The 24,671-nt window shown below is 36.5% G+C and overlaps 1 protein-coding gene across 3 annotated transcripts in view; it reads right to left on the bottom strand.

Annotated features, from left to right (window-relative positions):
- Positions 1–24,671, bottom strand: part of LOC149085158 (uncharacterized) — a 165,743-nt gene that overhangs the window by 36,710 nt on the left and 104,362 nt on the right. The window lies entirely within an intron of this gene.

Genomic DNA, 24,671 nt, shown 5'->3' on the forward strand with positions numbered 1-24,671 from the left:
ATTTCTTAATTGCAGTGAAATCTCGCTACACCCATACTCGATATAACAAGAGAGAGAGAGAGAGAGAGAGAAATAAACCCCTTTACAACAACATTTTTTCAAATCTTGTTTGGAATTGCCTATAGTCTAATGTTAAACACCTCTCGATACATCGATATTCTTCAAGTTACGGTGATGCTACTTTCTGTGTAGTACACACAAGCGTTATACGGTACACTACTTTACAGGTTATTTATAACAACTAATTGAACTTTATTCATCAATTAATCAATTAGAATTTTTTGTAGAGGCGCATTTATAGTTTTTGCCGCCCTTCTCCAATTCTAGTCTAATTTTCTTGATTACTCTTTCCTCGAATTCGCTTGCTTGTGCTATAACCCGCTTGGCCTCCCCCAACTCCTGCAAAAACACCCGTGTCTCTAAGTCACTCTTTTGATCACTCACATGCTTGCACACTGTTTTGGTCACTTACATACTTACACACGCTCTAGGTCACTCTCAGGGCTGAAGCTTTAATTCTGTGAACCACGCGGTCACAGAATGTGCCAAATGATGGGAGGGGCGATTTTTTATAACCAAAATATTATTCGCTTACACTTGGAAAATGTCCAGGACCAGTCCTGGTCACTCGCATTCTTGCACACTGTTTTGGTCACTCACATACTTGCACACGATCTAGGTCACTCTTTTGGTCGTTCACTGACATGGTTCCTTTATAGGTCACTCTTTTGTTCGTTCACTGACATGGTTCCTTTAAAGGTCACTCATTTGATCATTTACACGTTCACATGTTCTAGGTTCATTCTTCTGGTCATTCACATGCTTGCACACGCTCTAGGTCACTCTTTTGGTCGCTCACTGACATGGTTCCTTGCTTTATAGGTTTTATAGGTCACTCTTTTGATCATTTACACGTTTACACGTGCTCTAGGTTCCTTTCTTTGTCATTCACATGCTTGCACATGCTCTAGGTCACCCACTGGCTCGATTCCTTGCTCTGTAGGTCACTCTTTTACTCATTCGCATGCTTTCTCACGCTCTAAGTTACCTTTACCTTTTTGCTCACTCACGTGCTTGCAAACTTTCTAGGTCATTCTTTTGAAACTCACTGACCTAGTCCCTTGATGTCTGGGCAGATACGGTTTCATGTCAGGGCCGTAACTAGGCTCGGTCAACCGGGGCACTACCCATGGTTCCCCGAACCGAATAGGGCCCCTACAAAAGTTTATGTTGTTTTGCCTAATAATAAGCCTTTCAAGAGGAACCCAAAGGAAACGTCTGCCCCGAGAAGGCACACTACGGCCCTGATTTATGTTGAGGTTTTTCAAATTTTGCCGCCCTTCTCCCAATCTACTAATTTTCTTGGCTACTCATTCCTCAAATTTGCAGCCCCTCTTAACTTGCTGCTCTGGGCTATAGCCCGCTAAGTCCCCCTGTAACTAAGCCACTGATTTTTTGCCACGAATAAATACTTAAAACGTATTTGAACTGACAACGCCAATTGAGGAGAGATACAAACAATAGCATAAATTTGGCGATGCATGAACGATGCATATCTTTCGATATAACGATAACCTCTACAACGATATTTTTTTCTTGGTCTGCAGAGTATCGTTATATCCAGGTTTCACTGTATTATAATTCGCGTGGTCATCATTGCTTTTCTTTTCCGTCATACGAAGAGCATTTTGTAAATTCTATCACGAGATGGCGCCGTAGATATGTACTCGGTAAATTTTTTGGAGACTATCCAGTTTTATTGCATAAAAATTCGCGATCTTCTAACAATCCAGCGTTTCGCAACCTTTCTGAATCCAAAGACCAATGAAATATCTGAGAGAATTCGACGGACCTCTATCTTACCGAATGAGTAGAGTGACCATGCGTCCCGTACTTTACGGGACATTTCTGAGCTTTTGTCCGTTCCGATTTCATGTAATTGTCCCGTTTTTTCAACGAATCTTATTCGAATTTGTAATCTTTACTCAAAATGGTGAATGAAGATAACTTTCATAACGTGTAAATTATATACTATGATAAATACTCATCTTATATCTTACATATTTTGTCATGTTCAACGTTTTTTTCCGTGAGTTTCAAATCACTGCGAGTCCCAGCAGTCCTTCACTTTTTCACTGGTTCATAATTTTCAGCGATTTCAGCAAGAATTGGTGATTTTACCGGCTTATATGGCACCATTTTTGGGGATAATTGACATTGTTCCATATTTTGCCGTATTTTAGATCAGTTTCCCATAGGCGGAGATAGACTTGGAAGTCTGGGGGGCACGGTGGTGGTGATGTCAATTCATATATACATATATACATTAGATCAGTCGACTCCACCTTTGACGCTGCCCCCCACGCCCCCCCCCGTATCTCCGACCATGCAGTTACCCCTAATGAAAGTGGTCTCCAGTAATAATGAATGTTTTTTTTTCCATGAAATATAATTTCATTTTCTGCGATTTACTGCAGTCTTCTCGAGACTCTGGCAATTTCAGCAAATTTGTCTTAAATTGCTTTTTTTGGTCACAGTTTACTTCATATTTACTATTGCGATTTCCAGTATTTATCTTCGATTAGATATGGTTACACCTAAATATGAAGGTATAATTTTCTTTTGAACCCATAAGGATATTACTAATTTAATGGAACCTCCCATAACAGACATTCCCCGTTAACGGGCACTTTTCTGATCCCCGGTCCCGTGGAATAGGGCTTTAATGCATTTCACTACCAGTTAGCGGACAATCTCGATAGCAGACAGTAGAAACAGGCAAACTCTACTTTATTTCCAAATTCTAATTCATTTCCAAACTAATTTATTAATTTTTGGTAATAAACCGAAAATTTATCATATTCAACTAAGATTATGTTTAATCCCAAGCTCTCGTGTTGGTGAACATGACAAGCCTTTTTTTTTTTACATGTTAACTGGTGGGGATTTTGCCCCACTAGCCTTTCTATTTGTCCCACCAGTGAAGATAAAAATGACCACTGGTGGGGCAAAGCCCTTTTGTTTTCCTGAAGCAGTCAACTTCAAACCCTACCAATATGAAGGGAGTCGGAAGAAAAAACTCACACGAAAAGATTTTGCCGATTTCTTATGACTAAAAAGATAAGTTTTCCAGGGACCGACTTCTCTGGAATAAGTCTTTTGCTCTCATAAAAAGTCAAAGAACAGATGGAGGATGGCCGAGGCAAAGGATATGACCATTCATTGGCGTACGCAAAGAGGGGTTTTGGGGTTCTAACCCCCCTTCTTGAGCCAAGATCATAGTGTTATTTTGCAGGAAAAAACGTAAACCCCTCCCTCAGAAGGAAAACAAATCTGAATTCCCCCCCCCCCCACCTCGAGAAAATTCTGCGTACGCCTATGTGACCCACTGATTGATTTTTTTGGTGCTCTCGTTAAAGTGAAAACGATTTAGTTATATAACCCTGGTAGTAGAAAGGATCTAAAGTTACTGGGTTTTCATCAAATGCCGGGGTTTCTATTTTAGAGCAATATAGATAGATAAACATCAGTGTAGTAGCTCAAAACCATTTAAATTCGGGCATTGGGTGGTCTCCAGATCCGGGGAGGGGAATCAAGAAAATACAGTGGAGAGAGAGAGAGAACCCCGTTTATATACGACTTTCGAGAGACTAAATCAGGCATAGTTTTTATTTAGCCCTGATTCTCCCATAGTTATTTAACTTTCGGATTATCCGAATATGAAGAAAAAAAGAAAGGTCATGAGATTATATCATTCTTTGATAAATTTAATCCAATGTTGACTTTGCCTTTACTTTAATCCCTCTCTCTCTCTTTTCCGTATTCTTACGATTATTTTACAAATGACAAAAAAAAAAAGAGAAGAAAATTAAAAACATTTGTAAGATTTTCTGTGAGCAATACTGTTTATACGAAGGTTTTAACAACTGGATGTTGCGAAGATATATTTTGGAAAGAGAGAAAATTCAACTGCCCCTGCGGGGAATCCAACCCACGTCCTTTCACTTTCCGGGTGAACGCACTAGACTACAGAGGCACAGAATCTCTCAATCTTTCCTTGGAGCTCGTGTACACTGAAAGGGACCGTACATGGACGGCCGGACCAGACTCAGGCCAAGCTCACAACAGCTGACGCTGCCACGAGATGGCGACTTAGACAAGTGGAGAGTGACGTCATCCTTGTCGAATACTGTTTATATTTATAGATTTATTTTTATTGTATTTTCTTTTTTTTGCAACCGTCTCCAAAAGTAACTCGGCATATTTAATTTCTTCACAAGTTCCACTCTTTGATAGATCCAGATTTTGTTGTCGAAATTTTCATTTTACGTTCAAGACAGAAGTTGAGGGAGGGGCTTTTTTTCAGAAATTAAGAAAAGCTCATTCCACGCTTTTCTTAGCAAGGTACCACAACCAAAGGAAATTCTACTGGAAATGCAAGAACGAACAATTTGTACGAACAAAAAAATATATTGTACCTTTTTCACACCAGTTGCAAATGCTTCAGGAATAACACTGGGAAACGAAGCACTAACAGAATGGAAAAAACTCGGAAGGAACATGTAGTACGCGAAGTAGTAGTATGGTCTGTACATTCAGTGCCGTCTTAACGGATGGGCCCACCCGGGTACCTCAAGAGAAGAGGGGGCTTCACAAAAATGAAATTTCGGTTGAAATTTTCTAGAATTTACCTGGTAGGGCCTCAGAAAAACCACTTTGCCCGGGGGGGGGGCATGATTCTCTTAAGACGGCCCTGTGTACATCTAGTATAGTTGCCTTTCGACAAATGTAAATTATTTTGTTTATGGCTCCCCGCATTTCCGTATTACTCAAAAACTCACAATAAACAAACTATTTTAGAGCCCACTTTAAAGGGAGTCATCAGCTTGCTGAATGTTTAAGTATAAGTTTACAATCAGATTAAAATTTATGGCTTTTCTAGCGATAATATTCGTAAAAATATTAATTTCAGTGAAGCCTTTTGCCACCTACAAAAAAAAATTGAAATCCAATTGACAGAGAAATGAAACTTTTACCGAGTTTTGGGATTCCAGTTGCAATGAAAACGCCGTGTAATTGACATTGTGCGTCTAATAAATTAAATATTTAACGTTAATATGTATAGGAATAAACTGCGACCGAAGCCAAACGTGTATAATGAATAAGTAAATGAGTAAAAGTCGTATAAATGAGAGTCGTATTAAGGAGTGTTTCACTGTATTGTGGTTTTATGAGTGTTTCTGTGTATACTGAACCCCACTATGTGAGTATACAATTCTTGAAGAATGATTCCGTCACTATTGAATCTCAAATGTTTGTAAAAATTAGAGAGATGGGGGAAAGGGGGAGAATGGCATGGCGTCTTTCTTTGGGGGATGTGTTGGTGACAGTATCTCTTTGTGATGAAGCTAGCCAATGGCCACTCTCAAGCGGGGCCATACAGTAATAACAAACCCTATACAAACCATAAAAAAAAATACTAATCAAGACCATATGTCTGTATAACGTAAGATGAAATTTGAGATGATTATAACCAGGAATATTATGTTGAGAATTTATTATTCGCAAATTCGGACTTTTTTTTCAGATTTTTGTTCAGATTACTACTGTCTACTTTTTGTTCAGATTACTACTGTCTACTTTTTGTTCAGATTACTACTGTCTACTTTTTGTTCAGATTACTACTGTCTACTTTTTGTTCAGATTTTCTTTTAAATTGAATATTTGTTCTTCATCTCTTATTGTGCTCTTTTGGGATTGTTTTCTTGTGTTATCAAACGTTATAATTTTTCTGCATGTGCTATATAATGTCATCTTGCATCCTTTTGTACATGCAATAATTTTCTACTGCGCATGTTTATTATATTGTTTTGGATCAATGCCAATGTGTCATTATTCCCATTGTGCGTAATTTTTGATTGCAGCTCGCTCTGTAAACTTCTGATCATTTCTTATGCTTTTTTTCAAGTTTGCACATCGCCGCCCTTCCTGTTTTGCATATGCTATGCATTAACAGAGAGAGAGAGAGTTATAATTAATTAATGAGTTTATTAATTTCATTAGTTAATACTTTTATTAATTAATAATTTATTAATTAATACTTTTATTAATTAATAATTTATTAATTAATACTTTTATTAATTAATAATTTATTAATTAATACTTTTATTAATTAATAATTTATTAATTAATATTTTTATTAATTAATATTTTTATTAATTAATAATTTTACTAAAATTTGAAATTTTCGCCTGTTATGCCATTTGTACGAACAAACTGGAGCTTACTCAGCTTCGTGAGTGCCCTTTTTTTCTAGTGCCCCACCAGTTTAAATTTCTTATAAAATGGCCTGGAACATGATAAATCATCAATTAATCACTAAATCAATTGAACGCAACTATGGTCTGGGATGGTGAATTTGAATGGTAATGTGTGTTTGTTGTTTTTGTTTGTTGAGCGTGTGAAGAAAGATAACATTACAATACTGATAATGTTCTCATGAATGTTTTTATACAAATACAAATACAACGCCACAACAGGCAAATTGCCCAACGAGGTGGCTGACTTAAGAACATCATGGATCCCCGAGCCATTTTTTGGAGGCCCTACCTACTACTGCTACCCCGCGGTACCCCCAACGAATCGGTACATGCGGGAATGTGCGTGTAAGTGTAGTGAAACCTGACGTGAAGTTTTTTGTTTCTCTGTAATGCTTGTTATGTGTATTGCTGCCATCTGCCACCAGTTTTACGAACTATGAGAGAAGTGTTATGATTGAATGATTTATCGTTGTAGGACTGTTGCTCTCTGTGGCGAGACTTTTTAACGGGGAGATCGGCTCGCATTTGCGCCTTGAAGTTGGGAACCACAGAAAACCAACTTCAGCCTTATCTTGACACTTATTTTAATTCAATTTTTATTGCACAAAATATGTGTAGTGCATATATAATGTGCACGTAAAAATGATTAATTGGTTTAATGAAGAGAAGAAAGGTTAAAAAATTTTCCATATTTATAAGACTTTTCAACTTTATTTGAGAACTATGCATAATCGTTGGTAAAAGTGATAAAAATGTAGTAAAATTTGATCAAACTTTCTTTATCAAGACGATTGGTGAATATGCATAATCCCCCGTGTGTAGCACTTTTGTGCATAGTAGCATATACATTTTAACATTAAATTGGTGACTAATGATGAATAATAAAATGAACCAATTTCTACCGAGGCCGAACGTCGTGTAAATGCAAAAGTCGTATAAACGAGGTTCCCCTGTGTATCGTACCTCCCCAATTGCGGGCACTCCCCGTTAGCGGAAATTTTTTTTGGGTATCCGTTATCGAGAGGTTTTATTATATATATATAAAAAAACATTTTTCATTTAATTAGAATTAAAATAATCTAGTCTGCCTGCAGACCACAGGTTTAGAAACGCTGTAATAATCAATGCTAGTTTATTTCTGGGGAAAAGATTAATTCGATGGACAACAATTAAGAAACAGATCTGCGAAATCTTATTCTATGATCTCGGCTAATAATAATTGTCTTTTGATTTCGTTGCCCACTTGCATCGGATCGTATTTCATAATGAGTGTAATATGTTAAATATTTCCGCGCGAAAAATCATTTATTCACATTATTTTCTCGATACAGCAATTAAAAGTGATAAATTGGTTGGAAAATAAATACCTCAACCAACATCCACAGAACTTTTTTTTCACATTATTAAAAAATTTTCTCTTAAAATTTATTCCCATTGAGATCTTACTCTCTTGATTGTTTCGAGATTGGTTTAGCAATTCATACAGGGCCAGAAGCGGATTTAGGCAGCTTAGAGGGGGCGCGATCGCACCGGACTGCAAAACTGGATTTAATAGAAAGGTTAAGTATTGCATCTTGACTGCTTATTAAAATCGCGATCTGAAATTTTATTGGCTCTGGGGCCTTCAAAATAGACATAGACGTCTTGGGGGGTCTGTCAAAAATCAAAGACCCATTCAAGGATGATGTGAGGACCACGTATTCATGATCATAGAGGAGAGGGGGCTGTCTTAAGATTATCATGAGCCACGCGATTTTCCTAAGGTCCTGCTTGGCAAATTTACATGCTTACTCTCGAAAATTTCAACCGGATCTCATTTTTGTGAGGGGGTCTTCTCTTGAGGCCCGGGTGGGCCCATGCGTTAAGACGGCACTGCCTAATTATGTCTGTTGATAAATTGACTTATTTTTCATCAACAGATCGATTCAACTGAGTTTTTAAAGCAGTTAATTGTTTGAGGAATGATTTTTAGCGCAGTTTTTCTCAACTTTTCCGAAAACAAGGATCAGTAAAATGTCTGAAGCAATTTGGTGGTCCACTCGTGTCTCGAACAACGGGACATGCCTGTAATTTTCGTTGTTCCGATTTTTTTAACGCATTTGTTTCGTTTTTTCAACGATACTTACGGTTGTTTAACGGTATTTAACGTAAGAATTTCTAATATTTATTAAAGTCGTGAATATTATACACACACACAGCGTTTTCATAATATAAATTATACAGTATTTTGTGGTAATTATTTAAAAAAAAAAACATTCATCTCACATATTTATCAGGTTTAACGTTTTGTCCTTAATTTTTTTTGGAATTTTAATTACCATTGCGGATTGGGCCTCTGACAATGTTTTGGATGACAACGGTGATGGTGATGTCCCGTATTTCACGGATTGTTATTTAAGATCCCCGTAAACCGAATTTAATTTTTCTTAATGAAATATCATTCCATTGAATATCAGATGATTTGTGAATATATTTTTTTCGTGAGAAATACATTTTTTTAGTGCGATTTGTAAAAGCCTTTCAGCACACATTTCCACACCCTTCAGCAATTTCAGCAGTAATTAGCAAATTGTATAAAAAGCAATAAATTGCAATTTTTAGCGAAATTTAGTGATATCGCGTATTTAGGATTGCCATTTCCTGCATTCTACTCGATGATGTATGGTAAACCTAAGTATGAAGATATAATTTTATTTGAACCCATATGGATATTACTCTCTCTCTAATACCAATTATACGTGTGAATAATTTTATCAAGTCTGTATGCGGACCACCTATGCCATCGTCGTGGACCATAGGTTGAGAATCGCTGATTTAGAGCAGTGATCCCAACATGGGCGTTAACCCTCAGGGGTTTGAACCCCTTGAGGGCGATAGAAAGTTCCAGGGGGGCGTAGAAGCTACGGGTATAATAGAGGATCCCATGGGTTAGATTGCGTTGGGGGCGATGGGAGAAAAAAATCTCTGAAGAAGGGGGCGATGGGACAAAAAAAAAGTTTGGGAACTATGATTTAGAGGGATTGATTTCATACAGGGTCAGAACCGCCGCTATGGTGGTCGAGTAGTCATAGAGACGGACTCGCATCGAAGGGACCGGGTTCGAACCCTACCGTCGCCATAGTGGTGTTCGGCTAAAGTTGGTTTTCTGTGGTTCCCATAACAATCGGTATCAGTTACGAAGCAAAATTCAACTGAAGAATTAAAAGGAAAGGTATGGACGGGATATGTTTGGTCTTAACAGGGCAGGCGTAGGATATTATTAAAAAAAAAGTATGTCCGTATTAAATGTAACACACAAGTTTTTTTGTATGAGTCGGATCCAGTAGTAATGCGCAAAAGCCATATTTGTAGATTGATGTCTCTGTTTTAATAACATGGTTTCGCCATTAATTTATCGGCATAATTGGTACGTAACTTTTGTTATGTTTGACCCAGTTTCGACTATATCATGTCTGAAAGAGAGCTTGAAAATTTCCTCACAAATTGTTTACATCGTTCTTTCAAGGTCTTCCGCAATATGTTTAATAATATTTTAGGAATTCTTTTTTTACACCTTCTTTCAATGTTCCCTTTATGTTTCGAATAAAGTAAATTAGCTGTGATAATGAACGAACTTGTGGCCTTGAGAAGCTCTTTATATTGTGGCCACACCTGCTGCTGTTAAAGGTGTGGCTGCTCTGTAACTGATGACCGAACATTATCGAAAATTTTGTGAAAATACTTTGGGCTAAGAAGAATAAGAAGAAGAGTCGGAATTGTGTGTTCAAACATACATATACTCTAGTTCTCCAGTGAAAATGCACACAGAACTCGTGTTTTGAATGTCTGAATGAGTCTTCTTATGGTAAAAATCTTGAAATTTTTTAAAAATTTAATTAGTCGTATGCACACGTGCTGGAAAACATGAACAATAATAGAATTGTTGAGAGAGAGAGAGAGAGAACCTATTCTTTTTATTTATAATTGATATTATTAGGCCAGGTTATAAAAGTTTGATAAAAGATCTTTTACTCAACTTGAAGAAACAACCAATACGCCTATTGGTTGCATTTTTCGTTTTATAAAGGAACTTTTATCAGACATTTATAGTGCAATCCTGGCCTAATTTACAGAAAAAGGAAGTATAACTAAGACCGGGATTACTCTATAAAAGTTTGATAAAAGATCTTTTCCAAAACTTGAAGAAAAAAAAAAACCAATAAGCCTACTGGTTACATTCGCTCAAATGTAACCGATACGTTTATTAAATGCATTTTTCAAGTTCTATAAAAGAACTTTTCTGCAACTTTAAACACTACACTAAAAAAGTTTTGTAAAAGCTCCTTGATAAAAAGAGCAGAGTTAGTTTCATTGTCTATACCCATCATCAAACAAAGAGCACTCTTATGGCAACTTTGACATACAAATGTGAAAAGTTCTGTAATGTAATGCCTGAAATGTGCATTAATTGTAATCCTTAAATGCAATTTTTACAGGGTGTTCAATTGAAACGTTGATCAAGTGCTCGCGAGCACGAAATCAGACACGAACATTGAGCACTTTTAGTGTTTCGAGGAGCAGCAGCATGGCGCTCGCTTGAAACAGGTTGAAGATGGCTGCCTCAGAGCTTGCATGCGCCAAGCGGGACCATACACGAGAAGTCAGGCCTAACTCAGGCAATAACTCGCAAAACTTCCACCCAGTGTCGGATTTCCCTATAGACTCGACAGGCTGCTGCCTAGGGCCCCGAGATCTGCAGAGAGCCTCAGAAATCTGAAACTGCTATTTTTTTTTAGAGAAATAGCTCAAAGATGAAATTTTAACACATTGAGAAGTTTCGTGTCGCTGCTGTGTAGACTCACAAAAACAGCGACAATTTGTTGTTGACAAAGTACAGCCGGAGTTGGACATATAACGGACCCCATCAAACCAAAATCCGGCTCTGCTGCCACCAGATGGTGGCTTATCTCAAGATGTTGTGTGTTATGTCACTCTCCGCTATTCATACGAAGGTTTTAACAACTGGACTGATGCGAAGATGAATTCAGGAAAGAAAATTCAACTGCCTCTGCGAAGAATCGAACACACATCCTCTCATATGCCGGATGACCACGCTAGACCACTATGATACAGGGTGTTTCAAAATTCGCTCACATCATAGTTTATGAATATATTTCTAATAGAAAATATGAACTATTACAGATTAATAATAACTATAACAGATTAAACTCATGCATTGAAACATTACCTTTAATAAAAGTTTAAGAAAACTTAGAATTGACAATAAATATTGTAAATGTTGGCATTTTTCAAGCACACATAGGCACATTCATTTTACTGGACTGCTTGAGACTTTACAAAGTCAACGAGAATTAATGTCCGATATTGCTTTTAGGGCCAGTTTATCGCATGGGCAAACAGGGCACGTGCCAAAGGCTCGCTAATTTTCAGGGCCAAAGAAATTTCTGTCTTTTGTAGTTTAGTGATTTACCTCCCTTTCATAGAATAGAATACAGTCAGAGAACATTTTGATGTGTTTGAGGAAGTAGCGAGGCTACACACTCAATCCTCTGTATGATAACACAAGAAAAAGAAAAGCACCTAAAAGCAGGTTCCTTGGTGATGGGGATACTGCTTCTGTAGATCTTTTTCCTAGGGACAATTTTAGTGTAGCGTGCCATTTTGTATTATGTGATGCATTGATATTGCAAATGATATCTAGAAAAGTTGCCTATGAAAGTATTTTGGAGAAATTTTCGTCCTTAAATTGCAAAACAGATGAAGTCTTTCACAAAGCCTGTGTTCCAGCAACATTGAAATAATGCTTTGGATGATGATTTTGTTGAAGAATTTCAGAGCAATTTTTGCCAATTAAAAGGAGAATTGAGAAAAAATTGAACTTTTGAAATTTTACAAAAGTTGCATAACCTTTTGACATTAGAGCAACATTCCAAAATGATTTGCTCTAAAAATTTCCATGATTATTCCAATAAGCAATTGTACAAGTGAGTGAAGTTTTTCCTTTTGAAAAGATTGAAGTCTACTTCAAGAACTGTACCGGGTCAAAACATATCACTTACAGAACTTCCAGTATGTACTTCTATTTGAAAGTGATATTATTTCGAATTTACAACATAACGAATTCAATAGGGGCTTTGCAGGTAAGAAAAAAGTCAATTTCAGAGACTTTTTTGACCCACACTCACAAAAATTTGATACTGCATCTTATTAAATAAATACCCGGCAGTAATTCATGCTTTTCATAAGTTTGTAATGAGGATGTGTTAACATAGTCGATGATAATTATTCATTAATTTTGGTTCACGAATAATATCTAAATGTTTTTTTTCATGGAAATATATGCTAATTGGAACAAAATGAATCCTCACTGCATCTTTATGCATCGTTTGTTTTTATTTTCATCATGCTTATTTTAAATGTCCAAAATTATGAGTTTGTTCCACATATTTAATTTTGCCATGTCGTTGAATTTTCAAATGCGAAATTGAATACCTTGATGAAAGGAGGAGACCATACCTACAGAGGGACATAGACTTGGTTGAAGGGGTGCAGAGAAGAGCTACGCGTGTCCTTATTGGCACACAGGGCTTGAGTTATGAAGAAAGACTTCATTTTTTGAATATGTTTACATTGGATGAACGCAGGTGTCGAGGAGATATGATCGAAGTGTTCAAAATTTTCAATGGGATGGATAGGATGGACCATGAACTTTTAGTACACCGCCAATCGACTGCTTTTACAAGGGGACACCAGTATCGATTGGTGAGGGACAATGCAAGGTTATGGTGTCGCAGGGAATTTTTCTCCAATAGGGTTGTTAATAAATAGAATAGCTTACCCCCGGAGGTAGTAAATTGTAACACAATTGACACGTTTAAAAAGAAATACGATAAACATGTTGGGGTAAATCGAGAAGCTATCCATTCTTAGAATAAGACAACCATAAGTATTCTTTATGGGCATTGTATAATATTTTATCAGGTGTATATATTGTTTGTAATTTGTGTTAATTGCATTTTTAATTGGGTTGCTGTATTTTTGAAACATATGACAACCATATTTTTATGGGCATCTTTTTATCAGCCACCTCGTTGGGCATTTTGCCTGTTGTGGCGTTGTTTTTGTATTTGTATTTGTATTTGAAAGTGCAAAGTTAATGCCATAGTATATATATAACAATTTATTTTGATAGTATTTGTACATAATTGTTACATGATGTCATGCCATTTTAACCTCAAAATATAGAAAAAGATAGATAGATGGCAGCACACACACATACACCTGTAGAAAATCAACATTCACAACTCTGATAACATAACTGCGAAGAACGTTATAGACATGTATGGGGGCCCTAAATTTATGCTTGCTCAGGGTCCTACCTGAGCCAAGCAATGACAAACAGGCCCTGATTGCATTTATGATATTATGAGTTCATCAATCGTATGTGGATTATTGAAGTATGCCAAATTTTTAAGATAGCCCAAAGAGAAAAGTCCCAGTATTACAAGTCAGGTGAAAGAGATGACCCACGTCCTCGCGCAATGGCGCGATCGACAAAAAATTCAGTTAAAACATGAAAACTTTCTTTTGACATGTAGCACTATCCCATTGAAACTAGGAGTACCATTCATTGCCGTTTATCAGTACAATGAATTGAGTAATAATGTCTGCGTAGACTTTAGCATCAACAGTGGAATCGAAAAAAATCAAATCTGACGGCGTGATATAGCGTAACAGACAATTTTTTTTCATCATGAAAGAGCTTTTCATGAACAGTATGAAGGCTTGTAGTGGACCAATACCAAAATTTCGGGCTATCTTAAAAATGTGGCACACCGTAATAATCCACATACGATTGGCGAACTCAAGACTAACATCATTAATGCAATATCAGACATTAATACCAACCTCTTGGTGAGTATAAGAAAGGCTGCCGTTCGGAATTGGCAATAAATCGTAGGTTCCAGTCTAATTAGTCCTCGTGTGCAGAAAATGACCGTGGTGCGACAAAAATGATCAAATGATCAGACATTAATTCTCGCAGACTTTGCAAAGTCCCGAGAAATCTGGTGAAACAAATGTGATTATGCCCGTGAAAAGGTCAACATTTTCAACAGTTATAATAAATACAAAGTTGTTTTAAACTTTTATTAAAGATAATGTTTCAATTCAAAAGTTTAATCTGTTATTTTCTGTTAAATATAGTTCATATTCATTAAAAAAAAAACATTCGTAAAATATGATGCGCGTGAATTTTGAAACACCCTGTACAAAAGCAACGAACCTTCTTCTCTTGCGCTGAAGCTTCAAGACGCATTTCTATCCTGTTAGAATCGTCACCAATGATAACAATGCTTCTATTTTATAAATCACCAAATTTATCACACGATCAGTTCCTTGGTCAGAAAATGATTACTGCAGATAATTCTCTTTTTGATCATCACTCATATCTTTAATTTTTACAGACGAGCATATTTACACTTTTAATAATGACGACTGGTTTATTTCGATTTGTTTTCCTTCCCTAAGATAACATTTCATCGCTTTTTTCAAATCGATCCACAGGATAGTGAATAGAGCAATCAATATATTTTCTTACTAATTTGAATATATAATTGAACTAATCCCAGGTATTCCATATATTGGAGAGTCGCTGGTAAATAATAATATAGTTAAATGAAGCACGAAAACTGATTAAATTAGGCTAGCTAACGTTTACTACATTTTTCAAATGTAAATAAAGCTATTTTGCATTATTTAAATAAAATATGAATCCTCTCCAGCAATGCAATAGATGCCGAGAAAATAATAGAACACGAGAGCGCCCATTTCTATACTACTTTTGTCGATACATTAAAAGAGAAGAAAAAAAATGGCAGAAAGATATATAAGAAATTATAAGAATCTCATAAAACTAATTGTAAAATTCTTAATCTCGCATTTTACTCCCTAAAAAGAAATATATATATATATATAATTTTTTAGACAAAATGGGAAGACGTAAAAAATTAGAAGAAATTGAAAAGAAATCGACAAAATTGGAAAAATATGGATCAATGAGGTCATTCTTCAAGGGGGAAGAAATGATATAGTGAAACTTATTGTTTTTGATCTCATTAAATTTAAATTGAATTTAAAAAATATTTCTGAGCTAACTTCACAGGTAAATGAGATTACTAGTGAATATTGTGTTATGAATTTCTTTGATAAAAGATTTGATAAAATTATTATGGGTCATATCTTCTATAAACACAAAAATCTATTTCCACTCAATATGGTTTGTAATGTCAAGATTGCTTACAGATATAATAAATCTATTCGTAAATTAATTTGCAATTATAGCTATTTGAGTAAAAATCCTGATAGCATAGAAGAAAAACACTGTTTTCCAATGATAACATTATGCTTGATTTTGTTGATAAAGATCATGGACACGCAATTATTGGTGATCTCTCTATTATTAAACATGAAATGATATTTTATTTAATATAAATTTTTTAATTGCTAAAATTCCTCGAAAATATTCTTGGCCAGTTGAAGATTTCCAAGAATGGAAATTTAACATTTTTAATGACATCAAAAGCAATCGTAGTTTACAGCGTTATCAGCCAGAGTTTGTGAATAAACATTTCGGCAACTTTAAAAAGCTTTTTGAAGATTTGTACGATCCATCTCAAGAGCCCCTGTGAACTAAATTTGGATCACGACCCATATGTTAAGAACCATTGGGTCGTTAGAGCATCAATTATCAGCAGTGAGGTTGTGGGTTCGAATCTTAGCTGGGTGAAGGTTGTCTTTGTCTAGCCGCTAGAAGGAATCACCTTTCAAACATTAGAAGCAGTTTTATCTCGACAGTTTTTCATGCAAAATCTTGTCGATTCCTATATGGCTTTGTTGGAATTCCTGATATCGTTCAATAGATACAGGGTGGTCATAAAATAACTTTGCCTGTATACCAGCCCTTTACAGCCACAAAAATCAACAAATGCGAATGAAATTAGAGTGTTTCAGAGTATGCGCTCTATAATAAGATCACAAATAAAGACCCATCTCTCGAAGTTACGCGATTACAGTAAGAAAATTTAGAAAAATTCAAATAGCAACGCTCTCGTTTATGCATTGTAGGCGCAATAAAAAACCATGAACGGCGTTAAAACGGTATCTGTAGCATGATAAACGCAGACAAAGAAACAAGAACCACCTAGCGGATTGTGGGTTTGTGCACTAATCATTCGGTCTCGGACATCTGAGTCAGATCTGCAAGAAGTACCCGACCGAATGGTTAGCGCACCAACCCCTTAATGAGATCTGCGTCCTGCGCCGGCGTTTATGGTGCTAGAGGCACCGTTTTCACGTCATTCATGGTTTTTCACAGCACCATTCATTTCGCAATGCATACCGTAACCGCGAGAGCTGGAGTTTCGTTTCTCTTTTCGTTCTTGAGTGCATACTCCGAGAGAGAAACATCTATATCTTGAATTTTATTATTATTAGTTGAAGTTTGCGTCCACTTGGGGGCTCGTATAGCGACAAAGTTATTTTATAACCACCCTGTATATTTCCGTAATTTATCCCTTGAATTATTATTACTATCTTAGTCACAATTCAGTGCTTCATAACTGCAATAGTGATTCCAGCGTTACGATGGTACAATTGAACTTGAAGGACTCGCAGGAAGACTTGATTATTTTAATTCTCTTGAATGAAAAATATTTTTATTGATATTAGAATATAATATTCTCATTGGTTCATATATAAAAAAAATTAGACCATAATATTTAGGGTAATCAAAGAAAGTACTTTAAATCGCAATATTAATTGTGAAGTTAATTGTAACCAAAAAAAAATCCATATTATGACAAATTTGCTAAAATTGCTGAAAAGTCGGGAAATGAAGGACTGCAGCAAATCGTTGTAAACTAAAATGTAAATTTCATGGAAACAAAAATAATCATCATTACTGGAGACCACTTTTATTTGTGATCTGAAATACTGCAAAATACGGGACACTGCCAATTATCACCAAAACCGTTGAGATAAGTCTGCAAAATCAACAATTGTATGTGTTTGCTGAAATTGTTGAAATTTATGAATCAGTAGAAAAGTGAAGGCCTACTGGGACTCGCAGTGTATTGAAATGCACTTCACTGAAAAAACGTTGAACATGACAAAATATGTAAGATCTAAAAAGAAAAAGAGTATTTACATTTTTTTAGTCATAATTATCACTGTATAATTTATGTTATGAAAATTACAGTAATACCTCAGTTTTCGTTGACTTCGGTTATCGTCGATTTTTTCTGCGAAAAATTTGTCTCCGTTTTCGTCGATTGCCTCGGAATTCGTCGATGTGCCCACTTGACCTCGCTGCTAATTTTCGTTATCCTGCTCAGTGTGGCGTTGTTTCTCGTTGTGTGAGCATCACCTTGCGCATCTAGCCAAACAATTCCATGGAACCAAAGAAAATTTCCAGAGCCAGCAACTCGTCGAAGAAGAAGGCCAAGAACACGATCGAGTTGAAGAAGGAAATCATTGAAAAATACGATAGTGGCATTAAGATTGCTGTAATCGGAAGCATGTATGGGATGTCGCCATCCACGATAGGTTTCCATTAGGGCAAATAAAGAAGGCTAATGTAGCGAAAGGTTTGAATGTGCTAACGAAATAGAGATCGCAAGCAATTGAAGATGTCGAACAGTTATTACTAATTTGGATCAATCAAAAACAGTTAGATGGCAATTCTGTTTCGGAGGCCATCATATGTGAAAATGCGAAACTGTTGTATGCCGCTTTGATTAAGAAAATGCTTCGTACGGTGCTAATGTACTTACTTATTTTAAGGGCAGCAGAGGCTGGTTCAAAAAATTCGAAACGTGCACTGTCATGCACAGTGTTACTAGGCACGGCGCAGGTGCGAGTTTGGACAAGTCTTTGGCCGAAAATTCAAGAATGTTAGAATTCAAGTGAACTCGGATAGTGCCCCAGGAAGTGACTCTAGATAGTGCCGTGATACCTAAGGTCCTTATGGAAGTTGATTCTCCCTTCCAAACAATAATATCTGCAACTCTCTCCCCCCCTTCTCGCCGTCTTCCATACGCCTAGAAGAGTCTTCAGAAAGGTACAAAAATGTAAATTTCATGTTAAATTTTCATTTATTCTTTACATTAGTCTTATATTCATTTTTAAAATATTAAAAATGATAATTTCTTATTAGTTTTAGTATATATATATATTAAACACTATATTTATTCTCTATAAAATGTGTTTTTTGTATTATTTTAGATAGTCTAGAACGAATTAATTGGATTTACATTGATTCATATAGAAATAATTGCCTCGGTTATCGTCGGTTTCGAATTTCGCCGATTATTTTCGAACGGATTACCGACGAAAATCGAGGTATCACTGTATCTTTGTTAACCGTTCTAAGTAAATATTACAAATTTGAATAGGCTTCGTTGAAAAAAAAAACGGGGCAATTGTATGAAATCGGAACGGACAAAGGCACAGTAATGTCGCGTAATATGTCCCGTATATACGGGACGCATGATCATGCTACTCATGTTTTAAGTTAGTGATCCGTCAAGTTGTCTCAGATATTTTACTGGTCCTTGGATTCAGAAAGGATGAGGAACACTGGTTTATTCAGTTCAATGCATTATTGAACTTTTTTGCTTACTATTCTACTCTTAATAACTTGGACTGAAAAAAAGAAATCGATATACATAATGTCCGATTTCATAAGAGAGAGAGAGAAGCTCTCTTTCATAGAAAAATCTTGAATCGCGACGTATATATATATATATGTGCTGTCTTTATTTGGACGTGTCAGACATTGGATAGCAACTGATTTTGCGTCAGTATTTTGTAATCCTCACTATTGTCGGTCTGGTGAATAGACTCAAATTAAGATGAGTTTCATTACTGTTTCATTCAAGCGTGTTTCTATTTTTAGCTCACGAGAGGGACGAGTTGCATAGAGAACACGGCGGTATAACCGAATATATTCGGGAAAGGTTTCGTCTTACGGTTTTTATTGATGGCTATTCACTAGCATTTTTGGCAAATGCAATTGAATGCATACTATACAGGGTGCATAGCAAACAGGGTATGGCATTTTACTGGTGAACCGTTGATTCTAGAAGTATACTTCTAATTAGAATATGTTTCCAATAACGTTTAGTAATCAGATATGCCATTCATGTTTCAAAGGGTTGTATGGTTATTAAAATAAAAAAATTGGCTTTTTATACAGTCCCCGCGTGCCCCCCAAAACCCAATTAAAAAGTTGTTGCCCTGTCTCTCCTGATGCCAACTGAAAAAAAAATCCGCATTTCTAAGTGCAATATTGTGGAAAGTTGTCAAAAAACAGCATTAAATCCGGGTAAAACGGTTTTCCGCATTTAGAGCTGTTTTTTACCCATTTTTCCTCATTGTTTCAAATTCGAATACCTAGGTGAATATTGCACTTAGAAGCGTTGTTAACTAGGCATATTTTAGGTTACTCACTGATTGAAACTACTTTCAAGCATACTGTTGCTTGTATATGTAATAGAGGCAATACATTTTGGTCATGCCTTTTAAAACTCACATCAAACTCAATTTGAAACTGAAATCATTAGTTTTTGATGAACCGACTTGTCGAAAAATTTGATCAAGATATTGCTTCAAATGTTTTTAGACATGGTCACTTATATATATCTGAAATGTTATGTATAGGAACATAATTTATAAGACATCTGATCGGTTTTTTCTAACAAATCAAGACTTCGATTCACAAACTTTCAACAAAATGATAATCTATTTTTAATCGGATTGATGGAGTCGATTAACTCAACTCAAATTTTTAACTGCGATTAAAAATTGATCGATTAACCGACCAGATTAATAGATTAATCAGACCAGTCCTACGCAAAATCGATTGTATCAATTTAAGAGGTCTCACATTTTAAACATGGTCTCAAAAGCCCTATATGTTCTAGTAGAAATATCATTAAAATATTATTTAACCATTGATTTATTTTGAATTTAGTACACATGTTTCTAATTTTATATGCTATGCTATACTAACACACACACATTACATATCTCTAATAATTATTTTTTCAAAAATTTTCAAACCATTAAGAAAAAAGAAATTGTTAATACCTTGTGCGTATGATAATGATGTCATGCTATTTCATCATTGCGTGCAAGGTGTTTTTTTTTTAAAATAAATTTTCTCACGTATTTCCCAAGGGATCAGCATGATCCGTCCAGGGAATTTGTTAGTGTTAGTAAACATCCATGCCCGAAAACGGATTCAAACCTAGACCGGCACAGTGAGAGGCTAGCTCCCTAACCACTCGACTGGTAGGTGGCAAATATGCTTCATATTTGAAAATTTGCGTAAAAATAAGTATGAAAGAAATGTAATACATTGTATTGGCATAGTGTAGCATATACAATCAAAAATACGTATAGCAAAATTGAAATCAATTAGTGGTTAAATAATATATTTAGTAATATTTCTACTTGGGCAGTGTTTGAGGCTTTTCGACCATGTTTAACCCTTCGTGGTCCAGAGGTTTTTCTGCTTTTCATTGATACTTTATTGTCGCACTTTCTAGCGGCCTCCCCCCCCCCCCCCCGTAATCACGAAGGCCCCTACATGTTAACTTTTGTGTTTTATATGATATTACTGTATAAGAGAGAGGAGAGAGAGAGAGAGAGCGCTTTGACTTAAAAGATATATCCAAAAAACACAAAAGCTAACATCTAGGGGGGGCCTTCCTGTAATCGGGAGAGGCCATTTTAACAATGAAGTACTGTTATTTCCTGATACCGATTTTCACCTCGGCATAGAACGTTAAAGGTATGAGACGCTGTTTTCTGTGTCTCTGAATCAATGATAACTCCAACTGGTCTTTCGCATTTAAACTGTCGAGAGAAAGTGATTAAGCGGACAGAACATTTCAAAAATGATACTAAAAATATATATGAGTATAATGCGACATTATATTGAGGACAACACACAAGGAAATGAGAGTTTCATCCGGTATACAAAGAAAATCTTATTCTACGAGCAGCAAACAACACATTAGCACAAGACACGCACACAAACAACAACAATAGGTTCAAAAAAAGGGATTTATATTGAGATTTACTGATAAAAAGTTAAACATTATTCGTTCTCGGTGGATATATTATTCGTATTAACGTGTAGACATTTTGGTCGTGGTCATATTTCACGTTTGTAAAGAAAAGGTGGTACCAGCTTTCTGTGAGATGGATGTAGTCCTCCCATTGAGTTTTTTGTCTAATAAACTCTTTGATATTGTTATTATTCTGTTAAAAAAATTGTAATACAACACATAATACAACCTAAAATTACGTTAGTTTCATGATTAAATAACGCCCATGAAGATTTAATGAATGACCAGAATCCCCAGCGGGACCATCCCATTATTTTGTTATTTAGCCCTCACCAAGTATTTATTATTATTTTTTTCTTCGCTCTCATTTTAATCTACAAAATGATAGATGAGATCTTTGATTGAAAAACTCCGTTTTTTCCTTTCCTTGTTATGCCATAGCATGAAATCATTTTGATATCCGTGATGGTAAAGGCAATTAATTAATCCAGTAAAATAGTGAAGAAATAAATCACCAGGAAGCCGAGCCATCGTGATGGATCACTTCCTTCATACGGTTGTGTGATGACATGCTAACACTGTTGTGGGGGGGCTACCCAGAATTTGTCAATCTCTTTGTAACAATAAATTTTAATTCATCGATACTGTTTGTAAGTATTTTTTTGGCTTGTTTAATGGCAATGAGTAGTGTTAGCTGTCCATATATTTGCATTTTAACGGTACAGGTTCATGGTGTATCATTCGATGGTTTATGTAATTCGTGGAGACTTTTTTTTTGGGAAAATTTTAACATTGAATAAGTAAGAAGCGTTGGAGAATGCTGTGGATTAAGAAAAATTTTATGAATCGCTCCTTTTTAAGCTTAACATAATACAAGGGTCGATCGAATGAAAATCGCTCGTGTGGACGTTAAGAGAGACAAAAAGTATATCCCATGGTGTGGCAGAATTGAACGAAACAATCTATAACTCACTCACTTCAGACTCGCCTTCAACTTATTAAGGACAACGCAAATACCATCCGCGAAGGAGACTCAGTTGGTTTGCTACAATGACGCATTCGGAAAACTGGAAAAAGCTACCTAGCTGCTTTCGTGTGTTGCGATTCTGTTGTACGACAAACGCCCGGGTGACGCAGTGGTAAGATGCTCGTCTACTACCATGAAGGCCGCAACCAGGTCCTCGGGTTCGATCCTGAGGAAGGACATAAGTAACAACTTCTTTCTTTACCTATCCTGAGGCTACTATAGATGGATGGCACCTTCATTTCCGACCCAACTCAATCGGTAGTAAATTGCTGTATGGTGATATGACCGGAGTAGGTGTGCGGCACAGATGATGTTATACGACAATGCTCGCCATCGTGTTGTGGATATTGTGCTGGATCAGGTACGTCGAATTGTTTCAAACCTACGGGCAAGGAAAAAGTTGTAGTATTGGCATAGGCGGGAGGACGGAGATAGACATTCAAACCCCTCCATTCACTATACACACCTTCAGTGATTTGCCCATGGCCGCCGACTCAATTCGTGACCAACTTCCGATCTCAGGCATGGCCGAATCGGTGTGTTTGGTCACGTGACGCATTTCGGCTGACGCACCGGGGATGAACGTAGGGAGTATATTCAATGGTAGGGATTTATATGCCCTAGGTCGGACGGATAAATCGCGTGATCTCTCTAGCTTCGTTGGCCTTGTATTGAGTCGGCAGTGATTGGCCATCCCCCTTCAAGGAGTCTGTATCCACTTATACCTACGTTTGGTGTGAACATTATGCAGGTGATTTTAATGTCTGAATTAATTTTGGGCTGCTTGGTCTCGTGTTACAAACTACTGTGGATGCTCTACCATAGCCCTATTCTGATGTTTCTATGTAAGATGCTCTGCCACGAAAAGAATGGAAGGTTATTCACGATGCATTCTGTAGCTCTGTTATCACGTGTCTTTAATCTGTTCAGATCTATGAAAAGCTGTAAAAACATAATGGATGACACGAGTATTGTCGTGCAACAAATCTCATCATGAGAAAGCACGCCTGGTCACTTAGTCATGATGCCCAATGTGTCATTGTAGCGGAATAACAGTCTGAGATACATTGAACTTCGGGACGTTAAGCCGTGGTTCGTGATATTTATATCCTGACGTTTCGCCCACATCTGTGGCAGGAATCTTCGGATTTCAGTAACGATATTGCGATCCAAGTTGTTACTTATATACATTTCCGAGGTTTAATCAAGTGAGAAAGAGTTATATTGGCCCGTTTGGCAAGATATATTTGGCTGGCTCTGAATGGCTGCCTTCAAAGTCTACTGGTGTTTGGTGATTGGAGTCATTTCCACCAAACCAGTTAATACAGCTCTTTTGCACCCGATTAAACCTCGTATATATGTATAAGTAACAACTCAGCTTAGCAACCTCCAGAGATGCCTACCACAGATGTGGGTGAAACGTCAATATATATCCAGAACCACGACCGGAAGTTGAATATATTTCCTTGAACGCTGACTATGAAAGCCTAAAGGCACACATACATTATCGGGCGGATCATACAATGTAAGCATTCGCAATTGGTTCAGTAATTTGTACGATGCTGTGAATGATTATTGAGATGTTTTAACTGGGACCCACCTGGAATCGGTTTTTTCAGCGAACACAAAAGGAAGAAAAGAAACACAAAGGAAGTTTGTGTACTCACGAGTGGATTAGAACCGCTGCAGGTAGTACGCTACAAAATCAGCGCGATTAATGTATACGCGCCTTAAGACAACTAAAGTCTTATTCACGAACGGTGCCTCCCTTCTCCTCAAGAAGATTGCTCTTATAGATTGCTTGGACGACTGTTTGAATGCCTAAGGTGAATTTTCCTAATGAATACGAGTGTACTTTTTGGCTTTCTTATAGACTGCTTAATTAAATGCTGTCACATCATCGGATATATCTTTTTGCCCTTCTTAATAGATCCGCTTGAATGGGTTTCATTTTATCAACCCTCATATGTATTATGTTTTTCTTTTGCGAGGCTGTAAAATTCGCAGCGATACTACTGTAACGGATTCTGGGTAAAAGGTTTTATATATGTAAAAATTGATAAACATTATCAATGTATTTTATGAGAAATGCTTAAATTTTAAGCCTCAAGGATATGTGGTCGAGAGTTCGGCGGTGTAATGTTAGTGTGACGCTAAGAGTGTACCTGAAAGGGCAAAATGATAGAGTAA

Source organism: Pholcus phalangioides, unplaced genomic scaffold (genome assembly GCF_987345545.1).
Source record: "Pholcus phalangioides strain wild (caught in Gottingen) unplaced genomic scaffold, Ppha-v1.0 ptg000007l_1, whole genome shotgun sequence".
In the NCBI taxonomy this organism is placed as follows: domain Eukaryota; kingdom Metazoa; phylum Arthropoda; class Arachnida; order Araneae; family Pholcidae; genus Pholcus; species Pholcus phalangioides.